The sequence below is a fragment of the Lepeophtheirus salmonis genome, chromosome 13 (assembly GCF_016086655.4).
Source record: "Lepeophtheirus salmonis chromosome 13, UVic_Lsal_1.4, whole genome shotgun sequence".
Lineage (NCBI taxonomy): Eukaryota > Metazoa > Arthropoda > Copepoda > Siphonostomatoida > Caligidae > Lepeophtheirus > Lepeophtheirus salmonis.
In genome coordinates this window covers 46,943,322-46,959,279 of record NC_052143.2, presented here as the reverse complement: position 1 = coordinate 46,959,279, position 15,958 = coordinate 46,943,322, and the positions used below count along the sequence as shown (strand labels likewise).

At 31.7% G+C, this 15,958-nt stretch overlaps 1 protein-coding gene across 1 annotated transcript in view; it reads left to right on the top strand.

Moving 5' to 3' along the window:
* Window positions 1-15,958, top strand: part of LOC121127633 (adenosine receptor A2b) — a 258,379-nt gene that overhangs the window by 29,842 nt on the left and 212,579 nt on the right. The window lies entirely within an intron of this gene.

The window sequence follows — 15,958 nt, the reverse complement described above, 5'->3', positions numbered from 1 at the left end:
TTATGAATATTGATATTACAACAAAAAAACAAACCTTAGAGTTCCTGAACTACCCCTAAGTACTTTTTAAAATGAATCAAAATTTGCAAACGTTCGACCAAAATGAAAATTTTAAGACCTAACATTCCAAAAATTTATAAATAAGTCTCACCCAAATGTACATACAATTCAAAGATTGAAGCCTCTTTTTGAATTTTTATTTCAACTATATACAAATATAGGGAAAAATGCATTACAATTCATTATTTCTAAACTTCACGCTATAGCAAACGTGATTTTGATTATATTTCGTTAAATTGGATATCATTATTAATGCTAAAGTTAATCCTGCTTACTCAAATATGTACAAGTTATGACTAATTTACAAACTAATGTCTATTAGTATTATGGAATAAGTTTCCTCATTCTTGCCCTTTTAAATTGCGTGTTTTGATATGTAACCTAGCCCATTTAGAGATGTTTTGTTTTTTCGTTCCTTTTGATCTTCAAATATTAGATGAAGATCTTTCAAAAAATTAAACTTATATCCGTCGTTTATATAAGATTTGAAATATGTTATGTTCAAGCTCATTCTGCCTCATCTCTGTTACCAATCCTTCAAAAAATTCTACAATTTTAAAGGGCCCACTACAAGGCATCAAATTCACGTATAGTTTAATAAATCAATTTGTCCAGTCAAACTATAAGTGTCTTTTATGCACAATAACAGATTGATATAATTTTGGCATAATTAAAAAATCTATTATTTCTATAATCATACGCGAAATAGATTGGAAATAATGTCACTGGATGATATAGATTATGACATTATTTAGCAAAGTTTGCTAAAAATGGAGAATAATTCAAAAACCTAAATGTTGCGTTGATAAATATGGAATCAACTGAATAGTAATAGATTCAAATTACAACTTTCTTTTTTGTTTTACTTTAATGTATTATATTGGCTCAAACAAATGGATCCCATGACGTATCTATAAAGAGTTACTTTATAAATCTGTTGTGTGTTCCCTACAATTTTCTGGTTACTTAATTTTTTCTAAAAAAAAACTGCGATGTGTTAGTAATATTTGCAAATATAAATTTTGAGACTGATACATACCCTGCCGTTACTGTTATTACCTTGCTCTGAACGCTGATTGATTGAATTTGAATGAGCTCTTGTGAGTTTTAAGCAATACCCTTAAATTATTGAATAAGAATTCACTGGTTGGGAAGAATTGGCTAACTACCAACTGATTTTTTTGCCCTTTTTTTCTGTTATATATTTATGAGGAGAATTTGCGTGGTAAAATAAAGGTAACGAAATGATAAAGGGACACTGGAATCAATTTGAATGTGTTGATAGTTTATTAAAAATTTCGTCACATTTTGATGACCAAATAATCATGACACTTCTAATTGTTATTATATTCTGAAAAGTAGGGAACAGTAGTACATTGCAATCTTCTCTGTTTCAACGCCTATGTATGGACCCTCACAAAAAATGTAATCGAGAATATCACCCCAAAAAATAGCTTGTATTTAGCACTGTTCGGAGAATTCACATAAAATGAATCCTCCAGAAGGTATTAAATAATATTTACGGGTAGATAGTAAATTTTGTTGAAAAAAATCAATAAACATGTCAGCCAAGTACCACTTATTGACCGTATATATTCCCGTTGCACTCTATTTCTTGATAATATATATGGTAAAAAAATCTTCTTCCATGGCTGAAACGTATACGTGCATGCTACATGAATATAGTTATACATTTTTATATAAGAATGACGCTGGTTTTAACAGTTTCGTTTATTGATTACTTGATTAAGAGTCATAACCATAGACAAAAATAATATTATGATAGAAGAAGAGCACCAATTAGTATTTGCTAATTGAAATTTTTTTTTTTTTTTTTCCAAAGCTGTTGCATTATTCATATACTTTTGATTATAGAACGTGTAACTTAAATCTATAGAATAATCAATAATGTGTGAAAGACGAACAAAAAGTAATAATGAGGATTTGTTGTGGATCTATAAGTTTTATTCCTTGTTGGACTCAAACTTTAACTGAGGATCGACATCGGAGTAACTTTTACTTTTATCATTACTAGATATGGGGGGGTGGGACTTTTGTGTATTTCCTTCCTCTCACGGCGCCTTTGAGCTAATTTAATGAAACGTCATGACAGCTAAGCAGCTCTCGTCCCCAAACATTCTTCAAACTGCTAGGGTCACCACGTTAGTTTACAGTTGGTTTTTTTATATACTGCCGGATAATATTATTTTCATCTATGACCATAGATGAAAATAATACAGATTTTTTGTAGTTGCTATATGAATATATGGTTTTTTAAACTCAAGCTGTTATAAATAACGTATAAACTCTAAAGTGTAATCACAAATGTACTTGCTCACGAATGACAGACATTAACACTGAGGAATTATAAATGTGAGTTCTTGATATTTAATGAACGAGCACCATTGAAGTAATTCCTGCCTATATAATTACTAGATACAGAGTGAGGTTTGTGTTTAGTTCCTTAATCTCATAGCTGCTATCAGCTAACTCAATGAAACGCCATGACAGCAAAGCCAAAAGATTCTTCAAATTGTCAGGGTAACTACGTAAATTTACAGTTTCTTTGTCTTTTTGTAACATACCGGCTAATCATATAATTTTAATCATTGGTCATGGCCATAGATTAAAATAATATTATTTTTGTACTTGCTACCTAAAAATATGGTTTTTATTTTCAAAACTGATCCTATTATTATTCCATTTTTGAGAAGAGAGCATTTACCGTACGTATAATCTATTACGTCTAACCATGAATGATATTCCTCTAAATTGACGGAGAGTAACGCCAAGGAATTATAATTGTAAGTCCATGTTGGACTCGAAGTATAATTAATGATCGAAACCGGTGTAATTCCTAGACAGGGAGGCGTGTTTATTTCCTTCATATCCGAGCTACTCGGAGCTAACTTAACGACACTTCATGACAGCTTAGATGTTGTCTTCCTAAAATTATTCAAATTGTCAGAGGGTCCACGTTCTTTTTTTTTTTTTTTTTTTTTTTTTTTTTTGCCACACTGGCAGATAGTGTCTTGTCAGTCTTTATTTATTCGACCCAATACACCGGTCCTATGAGTCCTAGGGACTTTTAGTACTAGAGTTGGTTAAAAAAGGAAAAAAAATACAGTTAAAGACGTAATCAAGAACCTATCTTTACCAGTTTTTAGGACTGTTATGCATGACTGAGCTTGAACAAACCGAGACTGAGCTAGATGGGACTGAAGTCCTCAGTCCTAAATAAGGAGATACACGGAGATAATATAATTTTTATTTATGGTCATGACAATATCTACATTGTTTAACAAACTATTAAAACATTTACAAATAGATTAATGTCGTATTAATAATAATTAATCAATCAGTTAGATTCTTCACTATTCAATTTCTTACACATTATACCGTACAATAAATACATAACCTTATAGTGAAGTAATCGAAACATTATATACTGACTTGCCTCGAGAGTTGGCACCTCCTGTCGAAAAACAAAATGCCACAACATACATAAATCATCATTCTCTTATTTGTCAAAAATATTGAAATGGAAAACAAGAGTTCAACGTGGGTAGTGTTTGCTTAACATACACAATACTTACATACTTAGTTGCATGTATGTAAGTATTGTACCAAGTATATGTAAAAAAGGCTTAGAAAAAGAATGGGTGGGTATGATTGGTCCCAAATATAAATAGATAATTTCTTTTTATACCCATAAAAGTACACTATGTATTACGCATTATTAAATAAGTAAGTAAGCAGAATCAGACTATGTTTAAGTTTGCAAATGTATTGTACTCTGCTAATAGATGCACTATTATTATTATTGAAAAAATTATACGAACATATATATACATAAATAGAATCATGTATCATTATTTATTTAATTAGAAACATAGGATTATTTTTGAGAATATATTTTTATTGAAATCGGATGTAAATACATCATGGCATCAACATTACTCAAATTTAAATAATCAAAAAGCAATATATAGGTACAAGGACGTTGCTAACTTTCATCATTTGTGGGAGGGGGATTTGCTCGAAAAAGTATCACCGTAATACAATTAATTCTATAAATTGTTTTATTATAAATATTGTGTACAAGTTGCAAAGAAAAAACGAAATGACTTATATTAAATGAATTCAACTTACTATGCTTGGGATTAGTATAATGCAATAATTGAGTATTCTATGGATAATCGATATATTAATGTTGTGATTTTGTTGTGTCTTGACGAGGTTGAGGAGATACAAACTATTTAAAGATGGAGAGATCCAGGACGATCGAGAGAAGTGAGGAGAAGGAAAGGCGTGGAGGAATAATACAAAGGTTTGTTTATAGGAACATCTATATTATTAGTTATACAAAAACCTACTCTGATAAATACATAAAATACACGACTATTTATACTTAAAACGAGGTAAAAAACTGTACTTTACATATATATATACAAGAAAATAAGAGAAGAGAACAAGGGTGAAGAAAACACTAATACATTACACCATCCCCCAAGTACTAAATTCATGCCGGTGCTTAACCAGGTTCCGCTCCATGAATAGATGGTTATTATTGATCCACTCCATCCATAACCAGGCGCAGACAAAACATTTGCCCTTATATACATAAATTTTATCTCCATAGACGTGCCGTACTCTCAGCACGTGCACGGGAGAAAGGAGAACACTACTCCTCATAGAGGTTTTAGGAACGCCAGCACACTGCTCGTTCCTGGGAGAAATATCGTTCACCCTTATAGAGGTTTTAGGTACACGAGCACCCTGCTCGTCCCCGGGAGACATATCGTTCACCCTTATAGAGGTTAAAGGTACACAAGCACCCTGCTCGTTCCTAGGAGAAACATCGTTTACCCTTATAGAGGTTTTAGGGACACGAGCACCCTGCTCGTCCCTGGGAGACATATTGTTCACCCTTATAGAGGTTAAAGGCACACGAGCACCCTGCTCGTTCCTAGGAGAAACATCGTTCACCCTTATAGAGGTTTTAGGAACACGAGCACCCTGCTCGTCCCTGGGAGACATATCGATCTCACTCGATGTACCCTCATCCAACTTGGGATGACAAATGAGGAGAAGGAAAGGCGTGGAGGAATAATACAAGTCTTATTTATTAGAACATCTATATTATTATTAAGACAAAAACCTACTCTGATAAATTTATAAAATACACGACTATTTATACTTAAAACGAGGTAAAAGACTGTACTTTACATATATATATACAAGAAAATAAGAAAAGAGAACAAGGGGGAAGAAAACACAAATTCGATTTTTGACTATTTTAATAAAATTACTAAATTATAGTAATTATGTTGCTCATTAATAAGTAACAATGAGTTATATTATACATAAATACATAATAACCATTCCGTTTTAATGGATCGAATGGAAGTGATATTATCAATAAATAGTTTTGGCAATTAGAATAAGCTATGCTACAATAACATATTGTATTTTAGGACGTAGAAACTGAAAATTGTGCAAGATTAGTGTACTTTTGTTTGTAGACAAACATATAAGTACATTTTTGGGGTAAACTTCCTTTTTTATGACGCCCTCTTATGTAGAAGCATCTGAATGGTCCCTCATCAAACTCCAACAGTAATCAGCCATCATATGCGAACGATCTTGATATCTGTATTCCATGACTTTAATGTCTTGGTGAAACCTCTCACCTTGTTTGTCGCTAACATCTCCAAGGTTGTCTGGAAATGTGTCCAGGCGACCGTGTAAGTAGTTCAGTTTGATGTTCATTCTGCATCCGAGCTCTCGTAGACTAAGAAGAAGTTCATCCACAATCTCTTGGTAATTGTCATTTTTCTTGTTCCCAAGAAACCCCTGCACCACATTAGTAAATGCAGTCCACACTGGAGATTCGACTTCGGTCATCCTCTCAATGAAATGTATGTCCCTGAGTAATGTTCTGATCTGGGTTCCGTCGAATATCCCTGCCTTTTTCTTTGCATCACTAAGATTCGGAAAGGTTGAACATATATATTGAAAACATTCAGCATTGTGATCAAGAGCTTTTACAAACTGCTTCACAATATCGAGTTTGATATGCAATGGTGGAAGGAATATCTTTTTTCTATCAATTAGTGGTTCATTATTGACATTCTTCTCTCCAGGTACCCACGTATTCCTTGAGGGCCATTCCATTCTAACCCAGTGATCCTTGTCAGCTCTACTGTCCCAGTAGCAAAGGAAAGAAGGGTATTTTGTGTAACCTCCTTGTTGACCCAAAAGGAAGTGCACCATTTTTAAATCCACACAGATTAACCACGGGGGATCGAGGTATTTCAATTGTTCAAGTACTATTATGATGCTTACATACTCCTCCTTCATGGAGACTGAGTGTCCAATAGGGATACATCCATATATGTTACCATTGTGAAGTAAAACACACTTTAAACTTCTTTTTGAGTTATCAATAAAGAATCTCCACTCACTTTGATTATACACGGATAATCCCATAGCTACAAGAAGCCCTTCAATGTCACTGCAGTATAAAAAGTGATTGTCGGAATCAAAGAACTTCCTCAGTTCTGCATCTCTGTTACGATAAAATGTGACACTTGTGCCCTGAGCATGCATGTTTCGCTTTTGCAGTCTAGAAGGCCAACAACTCAGCAGATTGTTTAGGTAAATTCAAATCTCAAATCAGGTCATTCAATTCATGTTGACTATACAGAAAAGGTTGACCAATCAATGAACCCAATGGTGTGTGTAATTTGCATCTGTATCTTCTTCATCATCATCAACTGAAGTATGTGCTTCATGATCAATATCTGCTAACTTGGTGAAAACAGGTACAATTTTTTCGTCTGAATGAGGAATTGGCCGTATTGCAAAGGAGATACTAGGGTATGTCATGTATCGCTTGTTCTTTTTATTGAATCCTTTAACATTTACAAGGCAGAAGTATCAATCATCTAGGTGGTTTGTTGGTTCTCTCCAAATCATCGGTACACCAAATTTGAGCTTAGGATTTTTTTCCTTGAGACCAAGATCTCAGAGTTTCGAGAAAAGTCGTGTGAGGTGTCCATTTTTTTGTTTTGATCTCCAAGCAGTACTTTAAAATAAGCAAGGTATACACTCTTAACGAAGTGAGTTATGTTCCGTCTTTGAGGGGATAAAATGAAGCATCCACAGATATAGCAGAATATATCTTGGTCGCTACAGCCCTTTCTTCTTCGTAAGGATGTAGACATGACTAGTTAATACACTTATACAGATGTGTTCAGATTTCGTAAACAGCTATGATGGTGATTAAAAAAATATTGAATATATAATCTCCAACGTTTACTAAATCCAAAAGAGAGCAACACAAGAAATAATGTCCAATGAGAGTTTTACTGGTCTAGATTGGAAATAAAGGATATATTGATTGCTAAAGGAAGAGCTGCACACATTGAGATATATATTAAAATACGTTAAGTACTCGAGTCTAAGAGAGAGAAAGATACATACATAACAGGAACACGTGGTATCATTATAGGCTTTTTATGTAAACATCTACAAATTAAATATCAGATATCACAAAAACTTGATGTGATGTGGCAAATCTAAGGGTATATTCGAAATCAGCAGCCCAAATTCTATGAGAATCCGTTGTCAAAGTCCCTTTAAAAAAAAAAATTGTTGACCAGTATAATTGGTCCCATCAGATTAGGTGCCTTCCAAAAATTATATATTGCTGTAATTTGTTTTAATCGGGTAATTGGGACAGGATTTATTCTAGAACACCAGTATTTTTAAGACCTTACGGAATCGCCAATAGTTAATTATGCAATCAAGTAACCATTCCCAAATGAATATGTTACTAAATATGTTAGTTAATAAAAAAGTATTATTAATTAGCATCTTTTTGAATAAATTAATTCTTCTTCTTAAACCTCTGAATGCAAATTTATATTAGGAAAGAGAAAAAATCACTGGGTATTAAAATAATGAAGTTCCCATCTAGGTGTTATCGGCCTTTAAAAAAGTTTAATTATAGGACATTATTTTCAGAAAATTTACAATAAATTAACATGTTTATTCTTTGTAGTAAAACTTTAAGTTTTTTTTATTGTTAAACATATTCATACATATCAAATTTACAAAATTATTTACTCAATATTTGTAATTTAGACTTTGTTTCACAATTTATTATTCGAATAAAAATAGATAGTTATTAATTTTAAGATAGTTTATATGAATTGATGATGACATTATTAAATAAAGTTTCTTACATGATACAAATTTGGATATTCTCGTAAGATTATAAATCAAAATTTGGTGACAAATATTTCTCCTTCTTTGGAATATATTATTCAGTCAATGCTCCTATATAATGAACTTTGATAATAATAATCAAAATCAATAAGAGCTCAAATCCTCGTCCACAAAAACTAACCGTGCATAAAAATTTCAAATCTTTTCACTCAATTGCAAAAAAAAAAAATTAGGGATATTTAGGGGTATGTAGGACAGGAAATGATTAGATAAAATGTTCTGAACTTCCTTTTTGTTCATTATTTTTTCTGTATTCGACTGGCAGAAAATGTTAAAGGTAATATATCTAACACTCCAAGGTTAAAACACTGAATCTATGCAAGTTATTTTTAATCAAAAACTATTTTATTTCAGTTTAAAAATAATTTCTTAGTGGAAGATATATTAATTGTAGCACGTGACATCACATTGATTCTCTGATGAATTAAAAATATTAATATTGTACAGAGTCAATCAAGTATTGCCATTTGATTTTTTAACACAAAATATACACTTTCCCCCTACCTGAAGTTGAGTGACTAAGGTTTATCCAATTTCAGATATTAGTAGAAATCATTGGCCGTGCATTCCTTTCAAGTTACTTGTGATATCATTTATGATATATTTAAGGAACCTTGGAACAATTGTAGATTCAATCCTTGGGTAAGGCCTTGACATTTGGACGTTGAAATTAATTATAAATATAATTTAATTATCATGGTAGAGTCACAAATGCAATTTGGTTGTTATTGTATTCTACCCAATCTTGTGACTCATTATAACGCCAACAATAGATATTTACGTAATTTCAATGGCGTTGTAGGCGATTAGCATCATAGAATAACACAGGGAGTTACTGATTGTGAATGATTGAATACATTAAATATGTCGTAACATATGAACATAGGTATAAGAAAAACAATGCTTCTTCCATGACCATTAATATTCAAATATTGCTCAATTATAAATATTATTCAATCTTTATTGTTTCAACTTCTCAACTGCCAATTGTATTCAGAGTGATGACAGATTCATGATATTTATTCTCAAAAATGCATCAATTGAATAGTTTGATACTTTTATTCCTATCTTAAATATGTAAAGTTTGAACAAATGGGCTACAATTATATCAAGAGCGGGATTTGATAGTAAGCCAGAGCTACGAACTAACTTCATGATATAAAGGGGGCACACGGTATCTATGCCGCCACTTTGACGCTCTCTCTTAAGCAAATGCAGTTACTTAGGCGAATAACTTTTTTTCTGTTAGATAGCTTGTTCAAACTTGTACCAGTTGGACAAAATGGAATCAATTGACGAATTCGACGTCATAAATAGTTGGAAAAGGCAAAGATCCCTCCTTGTAATTCGTGCCGGGAGCTACAACATAGGAATTGCACGAACTATAAGACTCAGTAAGACGTTCGTTCGCAAGGTTAGGAGGGAATTTGAGGAATCTAAAGAACTTGGCTCCCTACCACACCTCGAAAAAAAGTTTGAAATGGCTCCAAGACAATTTTGACTACCTCATCTTGCCGTAATTGTGCCCTCCAAACTCGCCCGATCTGAATCTGTTGTTTTTTTTTTTTTTTTGTATGGGGGCAATCGAAGGCCAACTTATCAGTCAGATCAAGAATTCCAAGATTTGCCAAGGGACCAAGTGGCGAAATCCTCGTATACAGACTATAATTGAGACTGGAGATGATGTTATTAATTAAAATAAATCAGAATCCAGAATCTGGTGTTATTTATTTTTAATTTGATAACTGGTTGGAAATAAAATGTAGTACTAAAAAAAGTCACTTTCGCGGCACAGATAGCTTATGTACCTTGTATAATATGTCATAATCTATGTACAAATTGGGATAATTTCATTGACGTTATTTGCTACTATTTTTGTACCATCATAATTTCTGGCTAATCTTCATGTTTTGCGAGTTTTTTTTCCTTTTTTTGCCATTAAAACTAAATTGAAGACTCAAGGTCAGATAATTACATTTATGTAAGCCAAAAAGTAAGTATTGAATATTAGATAAGTGTATCTTGGGTAGTACAAGTTTTAAATTGTAGATATCCAATTGTCTTATTTAATTACAGCAACACTAGTAGGGAAGATCCAATGAATAAGTAACAAGTAGGTAGTTTGGAGATGCTATTTATTATTTTTCATTATCAGATTTTATTTTTTTAAAATAGAGTACTGAAATCGTGTTAGAGAACAATAACAATCATCCTAGACCCAAAGCATAATGGGCATACACAAAGAAAATTAAAATAATCAAAATTTACAATTTATATACTAGTTGTAAACACCTTCGGCTAAAGTAGTTACAGTAAAGAAGCAGCTAATAAACTACAAAAACCAAATTTATAATGAAAACAAATTGAAGCATGTTTTGTCAAAATAATAACTAAAACAAAAAATACGTTCAAGGCAAGCAGTTTTTAATTAAATCTACCTAATACTAATTATATATAAAATGTTAATTTAGTTCCACAAAATATTATTTACGTTTATGGAGTATAAACTTTATTTTTCTTTGACAATTACTGTGTATTTCTTATTGTGAGTTGGTGTAAAATAGTCATTCCTGTCTACCGAGTTTCTCCATTAGGAGATTTCCGAGTGTGGTGTACTCAAATTTTAAAACTGGGCACACCCACAGAAGATGTGAAGTTGTCTCTCTCTGAACTACAGAAATACAACTGGATACGTGAAAATATTTTCTGATTATGTAAGGGGATGATTGGGTTACATCATACATGCCTGAGGAGCAGAGACATCGAGGTTTCTGTGATTAAACACCATTGATCACTGTAGCCATAATTTTGAAAATTGATTGAACACTTATACTTTTTTTTTCACCTAACTTCTGAATTCGAATTTATTGAAAGACCAAAGGATCATTTTAACAGCTAGTAGGGCTTTGTAAATCACTGAGGAATTCCACAAATCAATTCGACTCCATCTCTAAAATCCAAGGATCTTTATGTAATTGTAATCTTTTTAAACCTCATGATGAATTTTATAATGAAAGCTCCAAGTACCCTCATCCTGGTTTGGAATATAATTGGTAGATATAAATTTTCGTTTTTTGTATTATTTGTAGTAATGCTCGACTTCTCTTCAATAAATCGTTGTGCTAAAGGATGAGGACATTTTATTGAGCTTCTTAAGGTAGGCCATTGTCAATATCGTATTTCTATTGATTATATCAGATGTATTGTCTGCGTAAGCATATACTGAAATAACACTACTTGATTAGCTTTTCCTCAATACATTGATAGTGTTTATTAGATTTAATAGAAAATCAGTGGCGATTATGAATAGTAAAGAAGCTATTAGAACACTTTGTTTGCATCCTTTTGACACTTGGAATGTCCTTAAGTTTTTTTGAGTACCGTATTGATTTTTGATCACAGTATCATCAATGCCATTGAGAGGATCAAGAGTATTGCAGATATCTTGCAAAAAATATTTATATTTTTATTATAATTTAATATAATATTTGAACTTAGTTATAAAATTTATTTTATTATATAACGGAATAATTAACAAAAAGGAATATCACCCAAAACAACGTCATGAGATATTGTTTTAACTTATTTAAGGAATAATAAGTGGGACTTTGTCTGTACTGAATGGGACCCGACTGAACTGGATTGCAAAATAAAAACTAACATAATACTACTCCTGACTATCTCCAAATTTATCACCCCTTGTCCGAGCAAAGTTTCATAATTTATCAAAAAGATGGATTGAATAAGTCAGAATACTTCTTTGCGTGTGGTCAACAAGTAGGAATTCCATATCTACAACATACTACTTACAAATATTTAACCATGGATAGATCTTGTATACCTAGGTAATCTTTTACTCCTACACAAATTAATAAGTCTTATATTTTTTTAACAATAAATATGAAATATTTCTGATAAAGTCTTTTGGCTCTGAATTGTTGCTCAATTTATCAAAAGTATATTTTTACCTGGAATTTTATTTATATATATTTGATGTAAAAAAGAAGAAAGGGTTTGAAAAAAAAAATGATGTTCAAGGGAACCCCTCCATAAATAAAATAAATGATCATTGTTAAAATAACAGACCATGTGTTAATTATTTATTTATATTGACTTCCGGCACCCAAGTTGTACAGTAATTATGTTTTTGCCTTTATTTGTTTTTCTGTTGGTTATTATAATTAAAGTTAAAGTTACAGATCGATTTTGATCCCACAATTCGTAGATTATATAGGTCACTGTAAGAAGCCATTAAATTTGGAAGGTCTAGATAAAAAAAAACCGTCAAAAATACATAATCGACAATAAATTTGCAACATATTGAGGTACAGAGCTCAACTTGGTGTCATTTTATAGGTTTTATAAATATACAAAGTGAATATTACAGTTTAAAGTCACACAAAAGGTCAATATACATACATCATGGATTATCACTTTTGAAGAAATTGAGTTACAGGGCTGAAATTATCTCTTGAACAAAGAAGTAATGCTGACTCTATAGCAAATTGCTATTACTCTAAGTAAATTTGGAATAAAATTAATATGATTGAAAAATAATGATGGATTTATTTGCACTTTGTGGTACACTATACATGTTACAAAAATAACACATATTCAAGTAAAAAGTTAACATTGCACATTTTTGACTTTAACATATAGAAAAAATGATATTTCACTTATGCAAATAACAATAGGTGAAGATTTTGGCTCTATCAAGTTCACATACTAACTTAACCTTGTTTTCCCCACGTGATCTCTAATGGTTTATTTTCTTGACTCCTGACGTAATCTTAAGTCTTGGACTTTTAGGGCATATTAATTTGGTGTTTTGCAATATGATAACAAATGGCTTCATTTCCTCTAAAGATTCTATATGCTATATCCGAATGCATTTATGCACAGGGCATAATGTGAGATTGATTGAATCTATCAACCTTTCCTTCCAAAACTAAAATATTGAAATAAGTTATTTGGTAGCCTATGCTTTGTAATTTTTCTTAATATAATATTAGGAAATTGTTTACAACATAGAAAGAGTTCTTTCTAGTTAAACAAATCAACGTTACACCCCCTCATCAGGTATCGAAATATTTCTAATTTGTACCTTTTTAAAGAACTAGTGGTAGTACATGGCATTACTTGGATTTATTAAGCGTCGACAAATATACAAATCTTGATCTAATACCCAACAAATCCTAGGTCTTACTCTCCGTTTTAATAAACAAACTCAAATGTAGCCACTCATTCAATACTTAAACGTTCCCTCTGGAACAAGAAAATAAAAATAAAAACAGTTAGAGAAAAAAAAGAAGATTTGATGACCTATTGAGTATTTTAGCTCAGTGCCAAACATTATGTAAAGTCACATTATTTTTTTTAAATTTGATATAATGTGCTTCCTTTTTTTCTTTTTAATATGAGCTAAGCTGAACGCCTGCGAGATGTTATACAGTGCTTCCTGTATAGTACACTCCCCTTTTTTTCTATAATGTATTGGTATATGATCTACATTAGGGATCATTATATATGTACATTGCATCCTGTGACTGTTTAAACATAAACAGTGCTGCATATTCGATGCTACATGAACACGCCTGTAATATTTTTTCATTTAAACTAAAATTTTATTTTTAAGATCAACAATAAGTATATGATGTGCATCAGGGAGCACTATATAGAGTACATCCTGTATACACTTTCGATGTTATATGCACACGCCTTCAATATATCATTAATACGTCTACATTGTTATTTATTAGATCAAAATATTTGTATGGTCTAATCTGAGATCACTATAAGGTTATTGTTTTTCATACATTTATGTATAAACGCAGACATAAACTTTGCTCTATTAACATATCTGTATTATTAATTAATTATTATGCATGGCATAACTTTCAACTATTTTAAAAAGTTCAATGAAGAAAAAAAAGACATCCAATAAGTTTAGCAAATCATTTTCAATTAACTTACTGATTGACATATATATTTTTTTCTTGCTAAGGCTCATAATTTATATATATTGTTTAAATATGTTGTACATAGAATCAGAGGATTTGTGAAAATAATCTTACAAACTCATAAATAAGTGCATCATGCTAAGCTCAAGACAACAATGCAAAATCAAAGAAGGCTCCTTCATAAAATAGGTTTAGTAATCATCATCATGATTGTTTGTTAGTAATAACTTGCTAATACATACTTATGTACATCTATGTTTATTATACATACAATGCGCATTTAGCCATAATTAGCAAACTCAATTAATTGATTCAATTTTGTATTTTCAAATATTTAGTGTGGTCGAATGAACGGGTCATTAGTTGTATGGCGTGTATATTTTGTGCGGGGCTATTCTGAAAAGTTTCCGACCTCAACGTGGAGATAGCAGAACTTGCAAATAAATTACTATCTTTTAGGTACATGAGCCGAGTTTTTAGCAATTGAGGCAAGTTTGCCCTCTTGTCCATTTTTTTTTTTTTTTTGGAATTGGCAAACTGGAGAGTAAATTTTCTATTCCTGAGCTGTAGTCATTGTTATTTAATTTCTGTGGAGTGAACTTTGAGGAGTTATAATTGTAAGTTCTTGTTGACCTCAATGTAGAATTGAGGATCAAAATTAAAGTGATTCTTGCCTATGTCCTTGTTTATTTCCTTAACCCCCTCCTCCATCGTCACAGCTTAATGCAGTTGATCCAATGCAACGTCATGAAAGATAAGCTCCTCCTCTCCAAAACATTATCCAAATTATCAGCCTTAGCATGTTGATTTTCGGTTTGTTCTTTTAACATACTCAAAATACAGATGTGCATCTCTACTGATTATTATTTTTTCCTAGTACTTGTTATAAAGTGAATGTATTTTATGACTTCGCAAGAAAGCATATGACGTAGTCATTTTCAAATGTTAACTCTTTTGTTATATTCCTTTTATCTACTTTTTATCAATTATATTTCTGACAATGATGTGCAACACATACAAGTAAGTTAACTCAATTTGAGATCCCTCAAGTAATGTTGGTAAAACAACACACAAAAATTACATTAATATGTGCTTTCTATTACATCCATGAATTAAGTTATGGCTTTGTGAACTCTATAGTTGTTATCTATATAGATATTTGTATTAAATTCCATCCTTGTTGCCGAGTTTTTACCGCCAGCAGGGCATTGTTTTTTGTCCTGCACATTCAAATAACGACAATTCTTTCCTTGGAATTTTTTTTCTTTGGATACTTTAGAATTTTAAAAACCTTCCGCTGATGGAGGAAACCATGTACGCCCCTGTATTCAGACAAAGCATTCTTGGCTTATATTACCTCGGTGTAAGTGGGGCAGATTTGATGGATCTGGGAACTTGTAAATATCCTTAAGAGTGGCTCCACCTTTTTCCAGAGCTATTTGTGGAAATTTTTGTGAAGAAGTGTTTGGAGTATACATGTCATGAGGGTTTCGTCCACGAATGAAGAACCAGAGGATTCACAGTTATATTTATCGATTGAGAGACCTGTATTGAGAATCTTTACAAGAATTTGTCAATCAACTCTTCATCCTGGTGCACGCTCAATGCAACATAGACGTTTCTTTCATAAATGACTTTGCACA